This window comes from Callospermophilus lateralis, unplaced genomic scaffold, assembly GCF_048772815.1.
Source record: "Callospermophilus lateralis isolate mCalLat2 unplaced genomic scaffold, mCalLat2.hap1 Scaffold_83, whole genome shotgun sequence".
Taxonomy (NCBI): Eukaryota; Metazoa; Chordata; class Mammalia; order Rodentia; family Sciuridae; genus Callospermophilus; species Callospermophilus lateralis.
This window is the reverse complement of record NW_027516368.1, coordinates 3347831-3374433: the sequence shown is the minus strand read 5'-3', so window position 1 is coordinate 3374433 and position 26603 is coordinate 3347831. Positions and strand designations below refer to the sequence as shown.

The window sequence follows — 26603 nt, the reverse complement described above, 5'->3', positions numbered from 1 at the left end:
TCCATCTGTCCAGTCCTTGCACCCTGAAGTCCCACTATGGCTATGTGAGTTTATTGATTCCTGGGAGCTGGGGAAAAGCAGGAGGCAGGGCTGGGGTGCAGGCTCAGGGATGGAAATAGAAGGCTATAAATTATTTGTGACAGGAAAGCAATAGTGGCAGAGTGCTGAGCACAAGTCCTGTGTCACTATTAGATTCCTTTTAGCCTGATGACACTGTAAAAAAGGTTAAGTGTCTGCTGGAATCACACACCTGGGGGGCCGGGGCAGCCTGGGAGCAGAACAAGCCACTGAGAGCAGGTATATCAATTCTCCAGGCCAATAATATTCCTCTCATTGATCGCCACACAAAGTTCAAAAATCTCATTACAGCCAGGCAGACCGGGAACTTTTTACAAATCAATAGAATGATATAATGTATGTATACTTAGTACAAATGTATCTATTCATCTATCCATCCATCCACAGTCTGCCTCAGGGTTTTCAAGTTAACCTACCCATGATATTATGTTATGTTATGTATGATATTATATTGCATTATATTATATGATAATAAATGGTGTGCAAAAACTTCCCCTGAGGTGGAGACAGGAAGAGGTCCTATTAGCATTGAGGCAACCTCAGATAGCTCACCTTGGCAGGAGTGAGGTGGCAGCATTTCCAGGACTATGTTGGTCAAGATTTCTAGGAGTGATGCTTCCTCAGCAGGACTTCAGTAATAAAACCAGTCTACTGCATGTTTACTGTGTGCTAGGCAATGCTCTCAGTGCTTCCAACAAGTGGGTCTCTGAATCCTCACAACAACCCATTTTTCAGATGCAGCATATTATAACTTGCCTGAGGGCATTCATTTTACAAGTGGCAAATCTTGGATTTGAATTTAGGGACCCTAACATCTTCACCACTAAATTATACTGCTTCCAGAAAAAGAATCCCAAAGCCCAGAATCCAAACTCCTGGATTCTATTTCTAATCCCATGTTCTAAGAAATGAAGGCAAGGGACACCTCTGAACCTCAGTATTCCTCAGTAGAAAATGGAACCAGCGCTGAAAATATGTGTACATGGGATCTGCCACATGTCTCTATGAAATCTTGTCCAGGTACTTAGAACAGTCTGCTGTCCCAACTTTGGAAATATTTTCTAGAGAAACAGTAGGTTGGTCTCAAGCCTGGTCATATCATTGGTTTTTGTTCAAAGAGCCTTAGAAGCAAAATGTCAGCTATCTACATACATGTGTTATATACATGTATGAATCAGCATAAATTGTCCTGGAGTTTAGAGTCTGCAAAAAATACTTAAACCCTAGTATGGGAAAAATTTTCCCTGATTTGGTAAATCAGAGGAACTCCAAGGTAGAGAATGTTTTAGGCTAGATGGCCCCACTATCCACTGAGCCAGACAAGCTGTTGGTGAGGCTTCCGTCAGTGACTTCAAGTTGCCTGAGTATGCATTGTAAGCGGGATCGTTCTAGAGAACTAAACTACATTTACTTCAGCAAAGGATATTTTGCCTGACTAATGCTGATAATAGCTAGGACTGGAGTCTTTGAGAGCTGCCTGTATCAGGCGTGGATCTCAGGCCTGGTCCTGAGGCAAGTCAATAACACAAACAGCTGGAGACTTCTCATAGCAGAATCTCAAGGGAGATATCATAGATCACCCAGGAAGTTTTCACCTCTCCTGAAAATGGTCCCTGCTCAGAGAACTCTAAGGAATGAGAACATTCCTTTTTTCATATCCCAGAAACTGAAAACTGAAATTTAGTTTCTTTTGGGCTCCTTATTTTCTGGCAGTAGCAGGACTCAGCTGGGATACACAGGTTGCTAAGATTTCTCCCAAATGTGTCAAGACCTTCTGCCACTTTCATCAGCTCTCAGAAGTCAAAATTAAACTCCAAGAAATGAGAACTCTACCAAAAAGCTTGCAGAAGGGTGTCCTCAAAGTATTAACTTGAACTACCTGCATTAGAATCTCCTAGGACACTTACTAAAACACAAACCTCTGATCCCTCCTCTGACATCCTGAATTCAAGTTTCTTTTTTTTTTTTTTTCAATCATTTTTATTTTTTAAACCAGGGATTGAACCCAGGGGCACCTGACCACTGAGCCACATCCCCAGCCCTATATATTTCATTTAGAGACAGAGTCTCACTGAATTGCTTAGCACCTCACCATTGCTGAGGCTGGCTTTGAACTCATCATCCTCCTGTCTCAGCCTCTGGAGCTGCTGGGATTACAGGCGTGTGCCATTGCACCCGGCCATTTTTTTTTTTTTTTAAATCTTATTTTGAGACAGGATGTCACTAAGTTGCTTAGGGCCTTGTTAAATTGCTGAGGCTAGCTTTGAACTCCCAATCCTCATGCCTCAGTCTCTGGAGCAACTGGGATTACAGGCCACCCCACCCAGCCTGAATTCAAATTTATGTACTCTAATATTTGAGACAAGCTTAATCCAGGGGGTGAGGGAACCACCCTACTGGTTCTACATGGGGTCCTTGAGAGAGTTAGGAGGAAATCTTAGTGAGTGAAGAAAGTTCCATACTCCTACCATATACATTTCTTACCATTTGTTAAACCTGACTCTGACTGATGCTGTCATCCAAATTCAAGAAACTACCAGGCCCTCTGTGGAAACTAAGCTATTGGTCAAAAGTAAAAATCATTTCAAAATAGTTTTTGTACATTTCAGGATGATATATTCCCAGTGGTTTCCTTGATACCAGGCATATTCTATGCATCAACTTAGCCTTCTCAGACTGGCACTAAGGGCAATAATCCTTCTACCACGTGTCCCTTGGAGCCCAGGCCAGAGACAATTTACCGGGCTAGATGGGCCATGGGCCTGGCCCAAGGGGGCAATAGTGATGGTTTATATGATGAATGGTAAGCATATGGATTGATTTAACTTCAAGATATGCATAGGTTTAAAAATTAAGGGGCAATGTGTTTAACTAACCATTTGGAAACCAGTCTGCGGTGCATGCCAAGCCCAGAGCGTGACCAGACTAGCTCCTCTGGCCACAGGCCCTGCCCTCATCTGTCAAGGCTTCTAGCTGGAGCTGGGGTCTACCGGCTGTCCACTCCATGGTCCTGCTTGGAAGATTCAGGAGGCTTGAGGACTCCACAGTATAATGGAGAGTGGGGGCTGCTGCTGGGCATAGGCACCCATTCTGTTCCTCTCCATCCTTCTCCACAAGCCAGTCCACCTCCATGTGCAAGCAGAAGGAAACCTGGAGGGGTGTTTACCTTGGCAGCAGTAGGTATAGACCCACTAGTGACTGCCTGGTCTCCCTGCCTCTAACCCTTTTCACCTCTCATCTTGTTACTCAGGTACTCAAAAGCAATCCATCAGCCCCTCTCTGACTCCCTCTGAAAGAAAGTGATGTGGCTAAATCCCACAATTGCTTCTTATTACCTACAGGATAAATTCAGAATTCCTCAATCTAGTCTTCAAAACATTCCCCAATCTGGCTTCCCCTGAGATTTCCCATCTATTTCTCCCTATTTCCCTCTTCCCCTTGGGCTCCACACAGAACTGAGTCCTGATGCCCTGCCTACTCAGCTCACATTAAGTCCTCCCTTGGACTCTGAGCTCTACAAGGGCAGATGTCCCCACCTAGCACCAAGGCCCCAACTGAACATAATACTTAATAATTATTTGTTGAATAACAAATGGATGCTATTAATATCAATAACAACAATAATAGAATCTAAAGGGATATAGTGAGTTAACATAATCTCACCATGTACCAGGCACTGTGCTAAACACTGTACAAAACACAATGATACTAATTTTCACAATTACCTATGGAGATTATTATCTCTGTTCTATAGACATGGAAACTAAGGCTCAGAGAGGTTAGGTAATTTGCATAACACTACACAGCTGTTAAATAACAGAACCAGATTTGTGTTGGGGATCAAACTCAGGGTTTTGTGCATGCTAGGCAAGTGCTCAACTACAGAATTACATCCCCAGCCCAGAACTAGAATTTAAACCTAGGTGTATCTCTCCCGCACTCGTGCTACTAACCACTAGGTAGAATAAATCAGCCATATCAGGAACAGATGCTAGAATTCATGAGAAAGTAGGCCTCACTGAAGAGGTGCATATAATAAAGGTAAAATAATAACTATTCTTGATTCATATTCACTATCTGATAGGTATTGCTATCAGTGTATTTTCTCATTCAAATCTTAAGTAATACAACTTTCTTCTTCTCTTTTTGGTGTCAGGGATTGAAACCAGGGGCACTTAACCACTGATCCATATCCCCAGATCTTTTTATTATTATTATTATTTTTAATTTTGAGATAGAGTCTTTCTAAGTTGCTTAGGGCCTCACTAAGGCTAGCTTTGAACTTGCAATCCTCCTGCCTCAGCCTCTGAAGTTACTGGGATTATAGGTGTGCACCACCATGCCCAGTTTAACCACAACTCTCTTAAATAGGTCTGCTCTCTATTTTACAACAACAGAGAAGCTAAGCAACTTGCCCAAGGTCACATGCTTAATGGCATGGTAGCCAGATTTTAGATTCAGGTCTGTGTCTCTAGTATCTGAAGGCTGAATGATAGGACCTCTGGGAAATTTCCATGTTAATAATTTTTGTGTTTATTAATTATTTGAGCACAAACACATTTTTTTAAGTCTTTCCACATGCATGATCTGCACAACTAAGCAAATGTATCTGTAGACAATTAGCAGCGGATGCATTTGGCTATGATTCTAAACATGCTTGCCCTTTATGTGTGCCATAGTTCATTCAATAAGAATCACATTTGTCACAAATGAATCATAATTTATGAATCATTAATATGATTGCATAATACCACATATAGATGTGTTTCTTGGTTTCTGTGCTTTTAGAAACTATTTCTATGATTAGTGTATCTTTATATTCCTGTTGGCTCTAATGCATTGATCCAAGATTTATAACAGTAGATATCTTTATCAAAATCTACTTCATGAATATCTGCCAAGTTGTGTCTATTTCTGTTAAATATGTTAGCCATGGTGAGACTCCACGCCCATCACTGCTCTCTTCTCAGGGCATCTGAGATTCTCACATCACAACTGTGTTTTTATACTGGTCTGTGCATCGGTATTGACGTGCATAAATGTGTATTTGTATACCTGTGTATCTCTCTGTCTATGGCCAGGATGGGGTGGGGTGGGGGATGTGGAAATGAGAGAATTATTAAATGCCAAGTAGATGTGCAATAAATGCCATTGATTTTATAAACTCCAACTTGTCTTCAGTCTCCTTCCATTCTTTATCCTGGGGGAACTGCAACAAAAACCTATTTTAAATACCTTGGCTTCAACCCTCCCCCGCCCAAAAAAGTGTCAATATTTTATTTGGATTTTTAACTTCGCTCCATAACAGTTGTTTGACCTCCTGACTCGTGCAAGTCACATAAATTCTGGGACTTTATTCAGGAGCCATGTTCCTGCTATTGAATAAGCAATTTGGGAGGGTGAATTAATGATTTGTGCTGTTGCTGGAAAGTCCCTGAAGAAATATTAAAATTGCTTGCAGACTGAATCGATACTCAGTGAACACCCAGCAAGAGGGCTTCAGCTCTGGAATGGCCACAGAAGGCAGGAGTCAGAGGGGAATTCCTGCACCCAGCTTGGCGAGCCACCCCCACCCCCACCTTTCCCTCCATCCCTGGAGCTCTGTCATTTTCAGTAACAGCCAAGTCTTATTAAACCCCAACCAGGATAGAGCTGATTTGTCCTGTCTCAGGAAGGAGGCTCAGGGGACAGTTCACTCTCTTACTAGCAATGAGAGCCCGGAGGCCTTATTGGAGGTGATGGTCTAGACACATCCACCTGCTGGAGAGACAGGATGGTGCTGCTGCTCTCTGGCAGGCTGCTCCCGAGCTTCAGAAGACTGCAACTGTGACCATTTTCTGCAGGGTGTGCAGAGGGGCTGGGTGTTGCAATGCTGGCTCTCCTCTGTGTATGTCTGACCAATGTTTACCATTGCTCTGGTGGCCACCTGACTCTAGCTTTTGTGTACAGAGTGCCTGTGGGGTGGGACTGAGAGTTTGAAATGTGCTGTGTGTTACTGTGTATTGAATTGTGTTGACGCATTCTGGCAGGTGGTGGAAGGTTCGTTACGTGGTGTTGTATCAAGGTGACTGTACTTTGTGTAACACTGAGTCGAAGGAATTCGAGTATTGTTTGGTGGCAGTGTCTGTGTTTCTGTTTTGAATTATTGTGTTCATTGATCATATCTGCATCTTTTTATTCATAAAGTATGTCTCAGAGATTAGGTTAATGGGTGTCTCCTTGGTGATGTGGGTTGAGTAATGATATTGGAGCTGGGTGGTGGTACATGATTAGGTAATTGCTCTAATTGCCTTCTTGGTGTGGTTGTGGGTGAAAGGGCCCATCCTTTGGCTTTTTTAGCCTACTCAGGCCTGGTCATTTGTGCTGCTCCTTTCCAAAGGGAAGATTCTAGAAATGAAAAAAAAAAATCTCTTTTTGGGGGAGGGTACTGGGGATTGAACTCAGAGGCACTCAACTACTGAGCCAAATCCCCAGCCCTATTTTGTATTTTATTTAGAGAGAGAGTCTCACTGAGTTGCTTATCATCTTACTTTTGCTGAAGCTTTGAACTCACGATCCTCCTGCCTCAGCCTCCTGAGCCTCTGGGATTACAGGTGAACACCACCACACCCAGCCACAAATCTCTTCTTGATGATCAAATATAAAGTTCTGTTCTTCTTGAAACAAACTGCTTCTGCTCCACTGAACAGGTCTGACTTTACCACAGGCTGAGGTCCTGATGCCACCCTCCCTATGTCTGCCTAAATTGGAGAGCGAAGCCCTTAGGTGAACCCCTATGCCTGTTCAAAGTCTAAGTCCCAGCGGGGGCTAGAGGAGAATGGATGGGAGTCAACTCTTCAGACCTAATGAGGATAACATGAATTCTAGTTCCAAGAACTCCATTCCTCTCCATTCTGTGGCCATGGCCAGCAGCATCTTCTTCCTTCCTAGTATCCCCAGATGATGTGGCTTAGCAGCAGCTTGCACACAAAGGGAGGTTACAGGTACATATAGTAGGTGTGACCTTCTAATAGGGCACAGGGTCCTTGTTCTGAGCTTGTAAGTAAAAGAACGAATGGGACTTAAGACTACAAAAATATGGACTGGGGTTGTGGCTCAGCGGTAGAGCACTCATCTAGCACGTGCAAGGCCCTGGTTTGAACCTCAGTCTCACATAAAAATAAATAAATGAAATAAAGGTATTGTGTCCAACTACTTCTAAAAATTAAAAAAAGACTGCAAAATTATACAAAATATACAGAGCTTTCCAAGAAATTACCCATGCCTGCACTTCCATTTATTCTGAGTGCATATGAAGTGTGACATGGCAGACAAATGAGTACTTCATGGGTTCAAGTCCTAGTTCTGCTATGCAACTGGTGACCTCCAGCAAGTTATTAACTTCTCTGTTCTCCAGTTACATCATCTGTAAACAATCCCACAAAGCCCTGTGGGGTTGTTCATGAGGCTTAAATCAATTAATACAAGCAACATGGTTAGAACAGTTCCTACTGCAGTAATCACTGGTTAGCTATGACTGTGAGGAGGAGGAGGAGAGTCAATATTAGGGCTTGAGTAAATTGAGTAAATCAGCCCTAAGATTAGCCAATGCACATATACAAAGAGGTTTACAAGTGTGTTGATGTACATAAGATCCTAAGGCAAATCAAGAAGAAAGAGAGAGAATGTGTGTGTGTGTGTGTGTGTGTGTGTGTGTGTGTGTGTGTGTGTGTTTTAAGCAGAGAAGTTCAATAAAAAAGCAGTCAGGTAGCATGGGAAAAGGAAGCAGCTCCTTTCTGGTTTCTGGTCTATTTGGGCAATGCAGGGGCTAGGGGTTGGTGGAGGCCACCATTGCCCATCTCCGTCTTGAGGTGGCAGCCAGCCCTTTGGTGATGAATAGGCTGAAAGGAAGATGACAGCCCTCATGCAGATTTTACACGTATAAAAAATATACTTTGAGGATAATTCAGCTCTCACAATTCCAATTCAGCTCATTTAAAATTTTTTCTAATTAAAAAAATCTGAACTTTCACCAGTTAATGGGTATAAATGAGAGATAGTAGAATGTAGGTATTAAATTTGACAACAAATAAAAGGGTAATAAAGTAACCATTAAGACATCAGACAAATGACCATTAGAGCTGTTAGGATCCTTGGAAGTTCCCCAAGTTGAACTTGGTTAACTAAGCCAAAGGGGCAAGGAGAATTTCAGGCAAGAATGAAACTAGAACTCAGACTCATTCTATAGAATTTCCCATGGAGCTGGAAGAAACATCATTGTGTATTTGGGAAACCTTTGTTTTGATCTTTATTCTTGCCAGACACAGAGTAAATAGGCGTAGCAAATAGATTAAGTCCAAATTAAATTTTGTTTCTTGAACTCTTTTTTTTTTTTTGGTGGTGGTACTGAGGATTGAACCCAGGCACACTTTACCATTGAGCTACATTGAAGCTCTTCTTGTTTTTTTTTTTTATTTTGAGACGGTCTTGCTAAGTTGCTGTGGTTCTCACTAAGTTGCCGAGGCAGGCCTTGAACTTGCAATCCTCTTGCCTCAGCTTCCTGAGTTGAGGTGATTATAGGTGCACCTGGCTCTTGACTTTTTTTCTTAAAATTATTTACTCCTTAGCAATGAAAATAACTACAATGATTATCAAATTCCCACGCTCCCTGGGAATATCCAGATATGCAAGACCCTCGTTGACAGATTTAGCTTGAATTCATCAAATATTTGTTTGCTGCTTCCTCTCCCTTTTCATCCTTTCTCTTATCTCCATTTCGGCCCTCTAATCCCCTACTCTTCCTGTTTACCTCCCTCTCCTCTCCTGTCTGTGACATTTAAGAATCATAGAAACCGTTCAAACCCATCACAAGAGGATTTTTTTCCTACTATCATTTCATTTTATCTTTAAAAGAAAAAAAAAACACCCTACAAAATGCAAAACACCACAACCCATGAAAATGCCATGCAGTTGGGAAAATGCCAACCTTCAACTCCTCAAGCCACAGCAGGCTCATCCAGAGGAGGAGTGTGCACTTATACACAGTACACACTCACACACACACACACACACACACATACACACACACACAGGTTGAGCTCACAAAGTGAACAAAGGGGACAATTACCTGCCCAATTCTGTTCAATGGTCAGAGAACTGAATTGCAGAGACCCCCCCACTTCCTGCCATTAAAAAGCACACAGAACAGATCTGCTTCTTAAATCTACTGGGCTCACAGGATACCATAATTCTCACTGGCCTTTATGATACACAACACTATTCATAGAATATCCTTGTGGTTCTTCAAGTTTTCTTTTTAAAAAGATTTCAGTGTTTATGCAAACACAAACCAGAATGCACACACACTGATATAGACACATAACAAGAAATACACACTAGCTGGGTGAGGCAGCACATGCCTGTAATCCTAGCAACTTGGGAGGCTGACTTGGGAGGATCATAAGTTCAAGGTTAGCCTCAGCAACTTAGCAAGTTCCTAAGAAACTTAGCAAGAAGACCCTGTCTCAAAATACAAACATAAAATGGGCTGGGGATGTGACTCAGTGGTTAAGTGCTCATGGGTTCAATCCCTGGTACCAAGAAAAGAAAAAACTTATAATAAAAGGAAAGAAACACACACTTAACAATTACTACTACAGTAAGAATAACATTTGTCAAGCCCTTAATATCGGCCAAGTGCAAGTCTAAGCAGGTTTATGTAGATTAGTTTATTTAACCCTCATGACAACCTATGAGAGACCTACATGATTATACCCATGATATATGAATGAGAAAGCTGAGGTCTAGAGAGGAAATGAAATTGCTCAAAACCATGTAGCCAGGGAGTAATGAAGTTAGATTCAAAGTTTTCCCCAGAGCTTCCTTTCTTACTTTATGCCACACAACTGTATGTGAATTGCCTAGCATATAGTAGGTGCTTAGCAAAGGTTTTCTGAATGTATAAATGAAAGAATAAATCAATAAAAAATCAAATCTATTAAAAACCTGATTGTCTCCTTAAGATGGCAAAGTGGACCCCCTGATGAATGACAAATAAGCTTCAGCTTATGTGTACAAAGTGATCTTCCTGACCAAAATATTTGGGGAAGCAAAGTTCCTCTCAGCTGCCCCCACTAACTTCTTCCACTACCCAGTAAATGCCAGCCTTCTTTCAAACCAGAAATCAGACCCAAATGCAGCAAAGATACTTTCTAGCTGGGCACAGTGGGGCATATCTGTAATCCCAGCTATTCAGGAGGCTTAGGCAGAAGGATAGCAAGTTTGAGGCCAGCCTCAGAAACTTAGACTGAATCTCAAAATAAAATAAAATCAGCCTGGGGTGTAACTCAGTGGTAGAGCTCTTGGGTAGCATGCTTGAGTCCTAGGATTCCATGCCCAGAACTGGGGGGAGAAAAACTAACCACAACACTTAGTTTCCTAGAACATTTTTCTCTGAAAACAGGTGTTTCCCAATGTGTTGTTTCTGTGCCTGCATAAAAACTGGGAAATCCAATCAATTAGGTGAATATTTCTAATATACCAGATCTTTGGCATCATATGGACAACCTTTATAGATGATTGACTAAAGTTTTTTTGTTTTCATCCAGATGTTTGGGAGTTGCCACAGTCATTAACCTGTTTGTCAGCAAGTGCTCATGCATTTCCAAGACACGTAAGTGAACACTAAAGAGGAAAAGAATAACCCAGAATAAAACAGACTAAAGAGGACAGGGGTAGCAGCTATTCGAAAAATCAGTCAGGCAAATGGCATTGTGGGAATGGGTTGCTACCTTGGAGATCCATTAGAACATGGATCTAGCTCACAAGAGACTCATGTGCTTAAAGACCTTTAAAAACCTCATAAAGCTGTATCCTTGGCTGTCTAAAGAACCATATCAATCAGATCCCTGCACAGCAAAGCTGATGGATCAATCCCAGCATCCAGCACAGCAAGCAGCCTGCCCACGGTGCAACCAATCCACCCTCTCCACACTGCCTCTTCTCCAAATGCCTGTGTGTCTGTGTACTCGGTGTCTCTACACATTGGCAGTCTAGGCTGTAGATTTTGCAAAGCTTGGCGTAAATCTGGTTTGTGACTTTGTATATGTACCTCTATTTGTGATTTAGTGTTCTGCCTTTTCCCACTTCTCCTACCTCCATTTCCTTCTCCTCTGTGTTTTAATGCTGTTTACAACTTCCCTAATCATAGAGCAGCAGAGCTATCTTTCAGTATCTCTGATACAGCCAAATGATTTTTCTTACTCGGGTTTTTTCTCCCCTGGACTTAATTTATGTTTTTGCAAATAGGAACTTTAGATTGTTCTATTCAATAACATTTAGGGTTACTGCTTTTATCAAAGGGGTTAGGGCACTAAAAGACTCCTTTCAAGGGACATTTGTTTATTCTCATGAGCAACTGGCTCTCCCTACGTGTAAGAAGGCTGAGTGCGTGCGAGTGTGCATGCACAATGTCCTCTTCAGTTTGTGCCTCTATGCTCCACTGCTCCGTGTCAATGCCACTTGGCACTGGCAGGAAGAGCCCAGCAAAACCATGATGTAGACAGCAGCCCCAAAATTCCAGAGACAAATCCAGGTGGTGGGCCCATCCTATAGATGACCACTGAGTCCTCTTAGGAGGGGATCCACATATAGCTTATAGGGCCACTTCCTCCAAATTCCCCCATGCACTCCTTCATCTCAGAGAAGGCTTGCAATGACATTATTCACAAGCAAGGTGTTGGGATTTTATTCTACAGGTGTGAGTTGGAGGGAAAACAGGACCATGATTCTCTTTATCCTGGGCCACTTATTGCCCTTTTTCCTTCTCTTTAATTCGTTTTACACCTTTTCCCCTTTCCTAACTCTATTTGACCTTGGATTCTGGTCTCTCCCTTCACACAAAAATCTGTCACAAGGGGCACAATACCTCCAGAGAAGCAGTTACCTGGCCTGACAGGCCTGGAGACCAGTAGCCAGAGAGGCCAGCCCATCACTCCACTCCTGGAAATAAATCCCATTGTATTTGCATTCTAATTTTCCACATAAACAAAGGCCAGAGTACTTGCTTGCACTGGACGAATTTAATTAGAAATGAAAAGTTTATAGGGCCCTCTTTAATGCGATTAATGCTCAGTTAACATTTATCACATTCGTCTGCTGGAATCGCCTTTTCTAAGCAGCCACTAGCCATGAAATGAATTTCTCTCAACTTTTTTTGTACCTGCCCTGGGAGGTCATCTCTTAAGGAGTCCGCATGACCTTCCGAGCTGTCTCTTAACAGTCAAGTTAACGGGCGATGAGAGTGGAGGAAGAGGCAGATGTCATCTGCTGAGTGGGAGGCAGGAGGCTGAGAGTGAGGGCCAACACTGTTCTAAGGAGCAGCTGGCCCTGAACTGGGGTTGTCCCCTCTATAGGGAGCTGAGTGCTTAGTTCTGAAATCTAGGTGAAAGCTTTCAGAGTGTGCATGCTTTCCCCTTCCCAGTCTATTTTTGTGGCCCAAACTGACAGTGTGGCTGGTCAGTGTCGCTCCAAGCAGGCTCTCACTTCTCTCTCCCTGTCTTCTGCTGTTTGTCTTCTACCTCCCCCAACCCTTATTCAGGATCCTGTTAGGCTTTCCTTCCAAGAACCACAGTGATTGGGGTCAGAAAGCCAAGCCCCAACCTCAGTATACCTCTGTCCCTCTGGTTCTCCCCGAGGCCGGACAGTCACAGTCAGTCGGAAGGCTGTCTGCCCTTAGAGAAGCAGAGGGGAGAGGGAACATGAAACCTCTGTTGGTCCCTAGAGGAAGGATGGCCTTCCTTATCTTATCAAGTTCTCCTCACTCTTCAATTAGAATCTACCGAGATTGGCTCCTGAGTGTAGAGAAGGAGAGAGAGGAAGGAGAGGGAAGGAACTGTGGAAAGGGGGTGTTCACTCTGCTGATGTTAGAAGGAGATAACTATCCCAGCCCTTGTCCAAAGCACTGTCTCCCTTTGAGGTGACACGGCAGATAAAATAATACAACTGCTACCAGTTTACCTAGCAGGATATTATACACACTTACCACTCCAGCCGTCATACACAACTTGACACTCACCTCCAATGAAGAAAACACATGCTGCTCACCAGTGGACACCCCCAGACATGTGCATGTCCACAGACTAACAGTGTCAGGACCCTATGTGGACCTGCCCTGACCCTTACCTATTGACCCATCAGGATGTCTACTGTCCTTTTGACCCTGTGCTCTCTGTATTGCATTTGCTAACACCCAAACAAGCAGGCCCTCCAAGTGATGGCAAGGACTCTTGTTTGGGGACCAAATAATCCTATGAACTGGAAACCTGAATAGTAGACCACTTGGGCTGACCAGAGTGACTCCTTCCAGGAGCTCCCTGGAATGCTAGGCCATTTAGACATGGGCACAAAAGCCAAGCTTGGCTAGATGCCACCAGCCCATATACATTTTCTAAATCAGAGCTACACAGAGGCCCCCACCACATGTTCACCAGCTTCTTTCAGGGTAACACACTAAGGCACACACCAGAGCTCACCCTCTAGAATTATAATGAGAGCTGGCAGAATAAGGGGCCAAATGAGGGGCTCCTCCCTGACCATCTCCATGGTCCATCAGGCCAGTACTGTCCATAAAGCTCCTGGCCTCTTCAGCTTCCTTCATTTACCTACCAGACACGGGCAGGGCAGCAGAGCCCAGCCAAGACTCCAGGGTCAAGAGGGAGCACCAGTATTATGGAGCGCTGTCCCCAGCACTTGCTTCTATTTGCTTGAGCTCTGGGGATTCTTTGTTCTTCCTTTTTACCCCTTCGTTCTCTCCCAGTTCTCTCTTCTCCTTCCTCTCTGATTTCTTAACTCCACTTTTCCCTTCTCAGCCTGCTGCCCTGTCTTGCCTCCCTCCAGGAGCTGCCCAGCATATCAGCTGGCTTCCTCTGTTCCTGATCGCTGCAAAAGGAGATGGCTATGAGTGGAGCAGGACTGAAAGCAGGCAGAGCAAAAGTCCAGAGAGAAGTTACCAGAGGCTCTGAGTTGAGGGGCCTCTAATGTGGAAGCCCCAGGAAGCTAGGCTGCCCCCTCTTCTTCCGGGCCTTTCTCTCACTCTTCCTTCTCAGCCTGCTAGGGACCAGGCTGGAGCGCCTGCACTGCAGCAGCCCCGTGGATACTGTTGGTGTTGTGCAGTGTGCCGAGGGGGCAGGGGGCAATATCCACCTCCAGAGCTCCGGTGAGTCCCTCACAGAAGGCACTACACCACTCCCAGCTCTGCAAGTTTATCCCCCCAATGTCACTTCTTTTGTTCCACTCTCTTTTCAGAAACTTTCCTACTTTCTCTTCCTTGGCCTCTACTCTTTTATCACCTCTGAACTGCTCCTCAATGTCTCATCAGCCTGGACCAGCTGCCTGGAGCTGTTGCTCCCTTCAATCACCTTAGAGACCTTGAAGGATATCAAGGACTCTGGCTCAGATGAGCAGGATCCAATTCTCCTTTTCAAGCTCTGTGGATGCATTCTCTGACCCTGCCACATTCTCCTGTCCTAAGGAACCCCAGCCAGATCAAAGCAGCTCCCAGACAGCTCTTTTTCACCTTTCAGCTTCCCACCTCCCTCCTCACTCTTGCAGTCCACATCCTCACCTCCTGTCCCCTTCCCATTCACGTCTCTTCTCCTCTCCTTCCCATACTCCCTTCCCCATGACCTTCTGGACTAAGGGGCTCAGAAAATGTCCTATCCTCTAGCACTTGCACTGAGGTTACTGCTCTGGCCTAAAGCAGAAAGACTAGTCAGTGCATTGAGTTACATAGACCAGAGGCTGCCTATCTAGGGCCAGGATGAATCAAGCCCTATGTCTAGCACAGAGTTATCAAAAGAGTCTTCCTGGGTTGGGGATGTAGCTCAGCAGGAGAGAGCTTGCTTAATGTATGCAAAGCCCTGGGTTCCATCCCCAGCACCCTCCTCAAGCTTTCCTATATCAATGCCTACAGGTCAGGCTCCCATAAGCCATGGATCCTCCCAGAGCCATGTACCCTCCTTGCCAGAATCTGGAAGACATTTGTGTTGTAAGTAGCTGCCCCTTCACCACTTTTGGCAAATAAAAGTCTTGACAGTCTGGACTTGTGGGCACTAACCTCCTTCCCCGACATCCTGATAATAAAATGAATAGAATGCTGCCCAGTGACTCAGTGCTGCTCCTCTCTTTAAACACAAAACTTCTCATCGTGTCATCTCTCAAGAAATGTAGGGAGGGGTCCTGCTATTTTTATGATTGAGGACAAGTTATAAGGTGATCCTAGCTCTATGAGCACTCTCATCCGCCTCCTACACACCTTCCTCTCTTACCAGAAAATTCCCTGGTACGTGGGGCCTGCTCCTTTTCCTCCAGGCAAGGCCATTTTCCTCTTATTTCCCATATGCTCATCAGCTCTCTGTGCCCAGCCCTCCTCAGGAGGCCCCAAAGCAGCTGCCTCTGCCACCATGCCCTGCCTGGCCTCTTAGCCAGGTCCAATCATGCATTTCTGACCCAGAGCCTCTTCCTCATTTCTTGGCACCTGGATTATTGGGGGAGGCTTTGAAGACTAGGCCTGGGCCTGTCCTAGGGAGAGCTCTGCCCATGACTATGTCCCAGTGCCATGCCTCCTGTTGGAAGACCTGGCTTGTGAGTCACTGGACCATAGCTTGGGAGGAAGAGTTATACTGGAAGAGTGTCTTCTTGGTTGCTGATGTGGTTGGTCCCTAACTAGCATTGCCAATGGATCTGGGGCTGGAGTGTTGAAGCAATGATGGACAGCTGGTCACACAATTGTATGTCAGACAGTGATATGGCATTAGTTCAGCAAATTCCCTCTGATTGGGAGCTAATTAAACTATAGAGTATTACTATGCAAATAATTTTAAAAAAAATCTGGTCCCAGTTTTCTGAAATGAGGCATCCTTAGCTCAGCCTTATTACTGCTACCACTTTGCCCACAGCCCACTGACTTATTGGGCCCAAGTACAAGGTACCAGGCCTTTGCCTGTGACTATAGGTCATGTCCTGTGGGCCTTCCTCCCTTTCCTCCTCTTGGCCTCAGAGGTCTGCACCTAACAGCAGACACTGGTGGGCACACAGAAGACCCACACGTAGAAGACATTGACCTTTATGTCTATAATCCATCATGAATATATTCAAGCTGTGCAGTGGTAGTACCACAACAGAAAACATGACCAACAGGAGAAAACACCTCAACCCAGAGGTTCAGTGGTAGATAGATAATCCTAGGTGATGTCACTTTTCCCCACCTGGTATGCCTCCTGTGCTATGGAGATTGGTTGGGAGACACTGTTTCCCATTCCTCAGATCTCAGTTCTCACTCTGCCTTCTCCAGATGCACCCAGAGTGAGTGAGCTGTGCCTGCAGCTGTCTCCCTTGCAGGAATCTGAGCTCTGGACACTGGCTTGGCTGGTCAGAAGGTATGAGAAAGCAAGTAGGGAGCCAGAGAATTGGCAGGTCAGGTGAGTATCCTTTACTGCATTCTTTTAAGGAACAGGAAGTGAAGAAGGACTTCTTTCTAGTATATTAATTTTCCTCTTAATATAAGAACTGCAGCCCTAGTTAGCAGTAATGCCAGACCTGAGCACCAAGAGGCAAAACTGCTAGAGATGCAACTAGAGATGCAGGTCTAGGAAGCTGGGAATGTACAACGGGCACCTGGATTAAGGTGTTCCTTCATTAGCCTTGCTAAGAGGACGAGGGAGCAGGACCCCCATCCCACATGGGTTTATAAGAAGCCCCCTTTTCAGAATACAGGCTTTGGGGGAAGTGTAATTAATCTTCTGCACCAGTTACTATGATTGCTACTCTTTGTCTAGAAGCTATCATGTAGCCCGTGAGCATATCCTGTCACATTTACAATTACACCATCCTGTGTGCCCCCCAAAAATACCCATTTCCCAACTGCCCTCCAAAACAGGTTCCCACCACCCCAACTTCCAATGCTGCTTCTCTATCCCTGACTCTACTCTGCACAACAAGCCCCCACCTTATGTCAATAGACATATGAGGCTACTGCTCTCCCTTGCCTCATCCTCACTGCCTCCCCAATCTTCTCTTCTCTGGTCACCCCTGTTTCCCTTCTGTAGGAGCCATTCCTGCCCTGCCCCATCTCCACTTGGCTAATTCCCCTTGTGGCCCTTCTATTGAACTGTTGTGTTATCCATTTCCCTGTGACAAGGGCTCTGGTTACAGAGTTATTGATTGGTTTTCATGCAGACAGATGGGCCCTTCCTGGGTTCCCATCGAAATACCTGGCTGTATGGGCTGATTGTTGCCTCTCTGGGTGTAGGATTGCATTGGAGACCACCCTCCATGCAGTCTCCTTTGCCGGGGTCATGGACGGTAATAAATGGAGGCAGCCTGAGCGATAATAAAAGCAATTGAGTAGGTTACCTGTGCAGACACAAGATTTATGCCTCTTCATATTTGATGTGATTGTTTTATTGAGTTCTCGGAACAGTTGGGACACTATTTATTTACTTATTTAGGGTCTCCCTCTCTCTTTTCTTTTTTGCATCATCCTCCAAAACCCACCTGGGGCTTTTGTTAGGAATAACCCTTCCTGTGTGCCTCTTCTTAAAAGTTGCCAGCTGACATAGAACTCAAGGCGACTAGTCATTGCCCTCAACCAGAGGTGATATTGTAGCCTGAACATCCACAAGCCAGTCAATAGGGAGACAGACAAATACAACTGCTGGCCAAGAAGTCCAGGCTAAAACAACTGAGGAAACAAAATGGGCTTTTCAAGAGTCAACTCCAGCTCAAGTTAAAGAATAGGATGGATAGTCATGCCTGCTTCGCATGTTCTAAGGATAGGAGACCTTAACAGCTGGAGACACCCTCTGGGGTGGGCATGGCTTCTTAGAAACTGCTGAGAATAAACTGTTACTTGCGGCCCCAGTGTGCTAAGCCTAGTGCCCCAAAAGCAGGTTCTCTGTCCTTATTTCTCTCACTCCTCTGTGGACTTTTTTTTTTTAACTCATTGATCCACTCTGGCTTTTTGCCCTGAGTCCAAAAGCACTGACCACCAACAGCTATGAGGATATGGAGATATGGCAGGCAATGCCACCATGCTAAGCCAGAATCAAACATGCAATGTTTTGGAATGTGAGTTTCAGAGAAAGAGAAACAGACCCTAGCCCTGAAGTCATCTTCAACATTTCAGGTCCTGGAATGACTAACTCCCAGCTTACTTGAAAGGACAACTGGTAGACCACTGTCACCCCCACTGCCAGACCTTTGATAAAGACCTGAGAATGACACAGTGGTGTTAGGAGGGATCAGAAAACACCTGAATGACAGACTGGAATTTTTTAACACGTGTGCTGGGGCTATCACCTTGTTGCAGCGAGCGTTGCCACAGCTAGAAGGAACGTGCTTATTTTGAACCAAATAAGCTAAGGGAGAGCACCAGTGGTTGGTGGGCAGTAAGGAGCAGACTCTGGAAAGGTCCACTCCAAAAAATGTAGGGGTGAGGAGTCACTGGTTCCAAAGAGTGTAGGACAGCCTCAAAAAGTTAGAAAGTGGTGCCCTTATTGTCATTTCACTCCAAGAATGCACCCTCAGAGGATCTCCAGTAACCCTAGACTTCATCTGGAGTTCATGTTATTCTTTCAAAGGAGCTGTATTCCCTGACCAGAGCAACAGCCAAACCAGAAGACTCTGGCACATAATCAGGGAAATCCTCTCCGCCTAGTCATTTGCTCAGCCATGTAACTTAGTGACTTTTCCCTCCTTTGGTAGCAGGGATCTCCCTCCATTTCTCCCTGCTCCAGGCAATTTCCCATGCCAGGTTTCAATCCAAAGTCACCTGATTATAAACACCAGCCCTCCACAGCAGTGGCGTACAAGCTGAAGAGCTGGCAATTCTGTGTCAGCGATCAGTAACCCAATATTAAGAATGATTCGGATAAATTCCATGTGTTAAGTGACCCAGTCAACTTGAGGTTTTGGACAGTGTTCTCTGGGAGTACAGAGGCCTCCCTGGCACACTCCTTTGGCCCAAAAAGGCAATTCCAAGAGGATTTGCTGATGGAGAATGGAGATTGGACACTAAGCTTTTATCGCGACAGGATCAGAGAATGCCAAAACCATTTTTAAACACAAAAAGCAATTTAATTTATCGCCATAACAGCATATTTCAAGTGCGGCGACAGCATCTGTTTTGGGGAGGAGAAGGTGAAAAACCTTTGGCTCAGGTGGGTGAGCATGTGTGAACTTCTTTTCTTGCCAATGCTGGCTCCTGCCACCCTTACTCAAAACTGTTTGAAAGGACCGTTAAGTGGACAACTCTCCAACAATAAATCTCTGAACTTAAAACTCCCCATTTTCCCATGCACTAGTCTCCGCACAGAGGAAAATCTCTATGTTCTTCCTACAGAGACTGAGAATTCTCAGAATTGAGAAAGAGCTAAGTTTAAAAAAAAAGCACCAGTAGAAACATCCTGTCATTATCAAGTGTTAGGGTGAAGCACATCTCAAAAAAACCCTCTCCTTAAGAGCAGAGCACATACCAGAAGGATGCTAAGGATGGGGTATCCTAGCAGCTCCTAGAATTCTTTCCAAAATATGAACTGTGGGAGAATTCTGCCCAAAGCAAAATCAAGAATAACCTGACTGCTTCTTGTTGACAAAAGAAGCCATGAAGCCTAATTTTATACCCAGGGCTTGCCACCGTGCTACCAGTGGCTTCCCCATTCCTTCCTCATATTCCCTCTCCATCTCCAGCAAAATCTAGCTATTTCTCTGCACCCAAGGAAGCCTCTATGCCCCCCTGGTGATAGGGCCCTTTGCTGGGTAGTTTCTGAGGCTGTCAGAGATGTCATGTGAGGCCATGCATCTCACAGATGGCTCGCTTGTCTACTTTTTCCCCCAGTTCTGGTGAGTGTACCTCAAGGTCTCCGGAGCTTGATTCTCAGGTCACCTGTTGCCTACACTCTATGGCTTTTGAGGATGAAACATCCCACACTTGTGCCTAAGCCAGCTTCCAAAAACATCTTTTGTGTTAGATAGGGCTGCCACCACAACTACTTTGTTGTTCCACTCCTCCATGCCACACAAGGAAACGAATCACCTTAATTATACACATCTTGGGTTCTTCCAAATGCTTGAAAATCCCATCACTGACAACAAGCATTTCTATGAAATATTACCCAGATGTCACCACCTAGTTCAGCAACGCAGGTCCTCTACTGGGTCACTCTTGGCTCCAGCTGCTCTCCTCCTAAGACCTCAGTTCCAACTCACTGTCAGGGCCAGTAGCCAGCTGAGACAGTCTCAGATGGCTCAGAAAACAATGCTTTGTCCCCTTTTTTCCCTAACCAGCACTCTTGCCTCAGCCCTCAGCTTCCTTAGCCTCCTCCTGACTTTCAAATGCAAAGGACTTATTCCTCTCCCAAACCACCCAGCCTTTTTCTCCAGCTTCTTTGGAAGGTATCTGAATGTCAAACCATCATATTTTCAATACCTGGCTAAGCCAGACCCAGGGAGCTGGAGGGTTTCGGAGGGTGTATAATTAGCTGATCAGTATTATGTTACCCTGTTCATAACTGAATAACCATTTTAATACAGATGGCACACACTGGGATAATTTCTGGGGTCGCCTTGCAGTACGTTACAGCACGAGTGTGGCAGAGGGAATCTTCTTTAGCCAAGGTACATTCTACCAGCTAATTCTACCTGCTGTTTTCAGGATGATTTGGGATAATTCCATATCATTTGCAAAATATTTTAATAAAAACCCTGTGATTGGTGATGCCAGTTTCAGAAAAAGGCACCATCTGAATTATTAGTCACCTTGATAGTGAGCCTTTAAAAGAGTGCAAAGAATAATGGGGTGTGGAATTCTTAGCCCTCTTCTCTTTTGGGAAGAACCTTAAAATGGAGGTCCAAGGCTATCTGAAACTTACTTCTGACTGGTGAATGACTTGTGCAGGATCTCTGTGTATAACTGTCAGGTTGTACAGTTGCACAACGGTGAAGCTGTCCTGGGGTTCCTAAGCCCAACTGCTGCTTGTGTGTTCTGCAGCCACCCAAGAAAGGCATGCTGACATACTGGCTGTGATATATATGCATGCAGCATGCCCATGTATTCTCCCAGAGAACACACTGAAGGAGTTTGGGAATTAGAGTTCTAACTATCTTACATGTTAAGCTTACTCTGGCTTGTGTCATCCCTACTCTTGAACCTGTCATCAGTGCAAAGACTTCATCCTGGAGATATGTACCCTAGGTGGTTGGGGCATCTCCAAAGCTTCAGTCTCAAGGTCTGATTTCTCCCTCCCTGCGTGGCATCCTACTCCTTGTCCAGATCCTCAATCCTGCCAATAACTGTCTGGTGGTTGGCATTTGCTCTGCAGACCTGGATGCCAGTACTTCTAGGCCAGAAATTTGTGCAGAGCTTGCTAGCAAAACCTGGGCTCTTGGGAGGCAAGCTTTGTGGGGGTTGGCTAAGAGGGCAGGGGAGCCAGGACTGGTGGCTGCCCCTGGGAAAGAGTGCATGCCTTTAGAAAGGGAAGTCTGTTGAAGGCAATGAATAGACACTGGTCATTTTAAAGGCTTTGCTATGGGCTGTGATTGTCTCTAGATCCCGAGGCGCATAATCTTGGAGTCTTAATTACCACAAACACTTGGATTCATTTCCAGGACGCAGGCAGGAGAAGCCTGGCAGGGAATACCCAGCTCTGAACTGGAGACAACCCTGTCTGTTTGTCTATCTCTCTGTCTCCCAAGAATCCTCTCCCTACTCAAAGGACTTCAAGCTGGGAGCTGGAAGACAGGGTGGAGGCTGGACAGACCTGGTTCAGGGAGACACCCCAGAAGGCAAAAACTGGGAACTGGAGTCCCATCTGCAGACCAGGGAGCTTGCTCACCTGTTGATGAAAGAGACGCTGGGCACTGTGTCGTTGTCGCAGATGCCCTCAGCCAGGAGGCGGTCTCAGATCTCCCAGGTGAACATAGTCGGGTTCTGTCGCTTGTATTCAGCAATCTTGTCCACCACTTTGGGCGTTGCCACCTTGGGCTTGGAACCACCGATCACACCAGGCTTGATGCTGCCCGTCTCGTAGTACCTGCACCGGGAAGGCCGGCAGGGTCAGCAAGAAGCAGGGTGGTAGCAGGGGCAGGGGGGCTGCAGGCTCTGAAGCCACTGAGCCACTCTCCCGCCTGAGGCAGCAGCTTGGAGGGAAATGGACCACTGTGGCTGAGTCGAGACTTCCAGAGGAAACTTGGCTAATGTGAGAAATGCTGCAGAGGCAGAGGACTAAGGAATGCTCTCTCCTAGGAGACAGCCACACCAGGGTGCATATTGGTCAGAATAAGCACCGGGGGAGTGAAAGCTCAGCTTTTCACTTGGGAAGAGCAAGCCAGGAGAGGCCTCAGGTAAAGCCAGGGCTGAGGCACCACCTCCAGCCCTTTCCTACTGAGCACAATGCCCTATGGGAACCAGGACCCTCCTGACTCCTGAATGCTGTCTTTTCTCCTCTTGGGGACCCATTTTGCTCCCCACCCCATTCCTCCAACATCTTTCACATTAACTGGCTGGGAAAAGTGTCCCTCCCTTTCTGAAGCCACAAATGGAGCTTCCTCCCCTTGGAGGTTCCTGAAGCAGGGCAGGCACTGGGTTGACTCTGCTCCACTCTTCCTCCTAGGGCTGTGCCACCACTTGATTTCCCTTTCCAAATGAAACAGCTCTTTAGATCCCTTCTAGCTGGGGGTCTCCCTCTCCTGTTTGGCATCCTCCACTTTTAACCAAGTCCTAGGGCCAGGGAAGGAGGAGGTCGTCTCCAGGGATAGCTCCGGCCCTCACCTGCCCAGGATTTTGCTGACACAGCTGTGGCTGACCTGCAGCTGTCGGGAGATGTCACAAGGCCGCACACCCTGGTGGGCCAGCTCCACGATGCGCTGCCTCACCACATCGGGTAGGGGCCGGCCGTTCACAAACACCCCCCTGAGCTGGTTCATACCCCCGTGCCCTGCTGGGGAGAGACAAGAAAAAAACACAACACCCCACACACAGCAGGGACCAACCATTAGTCAGGGTCCGTGGCCCCAGACTTGCTAAAGGAGCAGGTAGGTCTGTGGGGCATATTCCTGAACTCGAGAAGGAAGGGGCGGGGGGACTGACCACAATGCGGAGGATTAGGGGTTGGAACTCCAGGGGCCCTAGAGAGGAAAGCGCAGACATTGGACAGAGGGCTGGGCAGAACGCGACTCTCAGACCAGGTCTATGCGAAGGAGAAAGTGAGGGAAGGAATGGAGAAGTCAGGAGAGAAAAAAGAATGGGAAGGAGGAGAAATAAGGTAAAAGGGATTAATGCCAGTTGGGAACAAATACAGGACAGTGAGGAGATGAAGTGCCTGGTAAGACGGAACTAGCTGGAGAGGGATCCCGCCTTCGCCGCATGCAAGGGGCAGATTCAGTGCGTGCGAGGCTTGGAAGCGGATGGGAGGTCCGGGTCCGCTTAACTCTGCTCAGCCGAACCCCAAGCATAGAGAGGGACACACAGACACACACAGACACACACACACACACACACACACACACACACACACACACCTTTCCTCTCTACCTCTTCCTTTGTATTTATTTTTAATCGGGATTGCACTACCTCTTTCCCTGTGCTTTTTGTTTGGTGTGTTTTTGGCAGGGAGTTTTTCTTCCCTTTATGTTTTCTATCTTTAGATATTTGGGAGAAAATCTACCTTCTCATCTCCCTAGTGTCTAAAGTGGAACGAAAACCAGCTGAAGAAGGGAGAGTGGAAGAGACAGGGGTCGGGCATGTGATGCTGTCAAAGACAAGATGATGACCTGAGAGCTGCCTGAGAGCTGCGCGGTTCCCCGCTGCAGCCGAGAACACAGGCTGTTTGGGTTCGCCTGTCAGTCGCTAACTGCTTCGGGCTTGGTGCAAACCATTTCACCCAGGTCTTACAACACAGGCTGCCCTATCGGCTGAGGACTCACCCGGCACCCTTTATAGCCAGCCCAAGCCAGTACCAGTCCCTCTGACCTCTTAGAGCCCAGCCGCCCAGAGAGCCCAGGGAACCCAGCAACAAGAGCGTTTGCTCTTCTGGCCAAAAGGAGGATTCTGGGTTTCCAGTCCTATTAGCTGGGTTTCCAATACAAGAGGCAAGGTGGTCACCGGGTGCCAGACTTGAGGGTTCTGCCCTGGTGCCCCATTCTCCCTGGCCTACCACAGACTAGAAATCCTGCACCTAGAGCGATCAACCTGCAGCGGCATTTAGCAAGCAATCCAAGCTCAGAGACTTGTAGCAGCTTAGGCCAGACTGGGCCAGCAACCTGCAACCCCTGCCATGCTGGCCTCAAGCGAGTTCGGAAAAAGCGGGGGGCATCTTGTGCCCCCTTCGCTTTTTCTCCCGTCCCCTTCTGGGGAAACCAAAAGAAATCGGGTGAAATACCTGGGAAGAGGCCTCTGATTAGGTAGCTCTTGGGAGGCCAGAACCTCTTATTTTGCCCCCATTCCTGTATCTCCCTATCTCTAGTCCCACTCCTCACCCCTTCCCTCCTTCCAAACCCCAACCATCAATAATTTAGGCCCCGGGAGAACTCGCGTTACCAGCATGAAAAGGCGGCAGCTGCGGGCAGATTAAAGATGAATAATTCAGCCTCCCCGGGCTCCGGGCCTGGCCCCTCAGCCCCAATTTAAAGGGTGGAGATGGGAAGGGGGCACGGCAGACGTCCGGGCCGGTGGTCGACCGGAGGCCGGAGGTCTGCCGGGCTGGCGCTGAGTCAGGCCTGGAATGCGCCACTGCCGGCGGTGACGACTCGGACTGTAGCTGCTGGCCGGCGAGTCAGCCAGCCCGCCGGCTGCGCGGCGACTCTCTCCTTTCTTCTGACCACCTTCTGCTGTCCTTGCTCCCTTTTGGGTTTCAAAGTGGCTATCAGTGCGCGGCCCAGGCGCAATCTTCCAGAGAAGAGAGCCAAAGCTGTGGCAGCCGGCTGCGAGACAGGCGGGCTGGGTGAAGACGGCGTGAGGACCTAATTCCACTCCTGAAAAGGAGCAAGGCTTTCCGGCCCGGCTTGCAGCGAAAAGCAACTGCCTGAAACCCTCGGCTTGGGTTTCCTGTACTCAGAAATTATTTAGGGAAATATATTTTATCCCAGGAGTAGTTTTCAAAGACCCCCCCCCCAAAAGCTAAATATATGCCTAGAGAAACACAGCTCTTTCTTCTTGGCTTTCTTGTCTTAAGCACAGAGGTAAGCCAGGTCTAAAAAGTTTCCTTGTGAAAAGTTGCAAATTATCTTAATTATTAATTTACAGATGGGGAGGGGTTTTCTACTTAGAATCTTATTTATCTTTTTATTTTAAATGTCTGCTTAAATATCTCATGGTTTTCCAAGCTAAAAAACATAATATGAATTAGATAAATTTAAATTTCATTAAAACAATTCTTTTTCCTGTTTCTTTTCTCCTTTTCTCTTTTTTTTCTGTATCATCCTTTCAATTTTCTGTCTTTGATTTCCTTTCCCTTGTTTTGACTTCTCTTTCATTTTCCCCCAGTTTTGGGGATTTGCCTTCCTTTTGTTCTTTCCCCCTCATTTTTCCTTCTTTGCTGACCCCCTACCCAGGACACTGACTGAAAGATCCTTAACAGGGAGTGGGAGGCAGGCAAGAAGGCTTCAGAACTGAGCAGAGCTGCACTCTGCCCAGGGGCCAGCTTGGACGGCTGCCCTGATTGCTCTCTTCTTGACTTCGATTTCTCCTCTAACCCCTTTTTGTTTTAGAACATCTCCCAGGGCAGAGGTAGGGAAAGACAATGCCACGTCCTGCCAACCTTGGATTCTCAACTCAAAGGGAAAGGAGATGGAAGGGAAATGGGAAAGAGAGAGGAAGGAAATATTTCAAATCAGCCCAGGAGAAGTTTTGACTAGGCTGGAAGGGCCAAAAAGATGCTGAAAGCGGAGGGTCAGAAGGGGGCACCCCACCCCCACTCTCTTCTGACCAACTGTCCTAACACTCAGGTTGTCCAAGCTAGAAGTCTCCTCCCTGACACCCACAACTCCAAGTCTGAGAAAGGTAGAGATGAGGGAGTGGGGAGAAGAAGACAAACTGAGAGAGGGTGACAGAGTGAGAGAAAACAGAGAGGGAGAAAAACCACAACACCCTAAAAAGTGCCTGTCAATTAGTCCTCCAGTCTAGGGCAAGAGGCTGACTAGGGAGCTGGAACCCCCGCCTAGGGCTGTGGGTCCCACGACCTAAGAAGGAGCAGGTGGAAGGAGCAAAAGCAGGTGATGAGTACCAGGGAAGGTAGGAAGGCAGGCAGAGGAATAAGCGTGGGTTACAGAAGGAAGAAGGGAGAGAAGCTAAAGGCGTTAGAAACACCGGGCAAAGGAAAAGAGGTAGAACGAAAAGAGAGAACGGGAAAAGCCAGCGTGGCCTCCGAGATGGGACCTGAGTGCAGGGGCCGGGCTGCGTTGGGATTAGACAGGGTTGGAACCCGAGCAGAAGCCGGGCGCCGGTACTCACGGTGCATCGCGGAGAAGGGGTCTGCTTTGCAGTGCATATCCAT

General features: G+C 46.4%; 1 pseudogene; it reads right to left on the bottom strand.

The window, feature by feature from the left end:
• Positions 1-26603, bottom strand: part of LOC143641039 (paired box protein Pax-2-like) — a 76241-nt pseudogene extending 49638 nt beyond the window's left edge.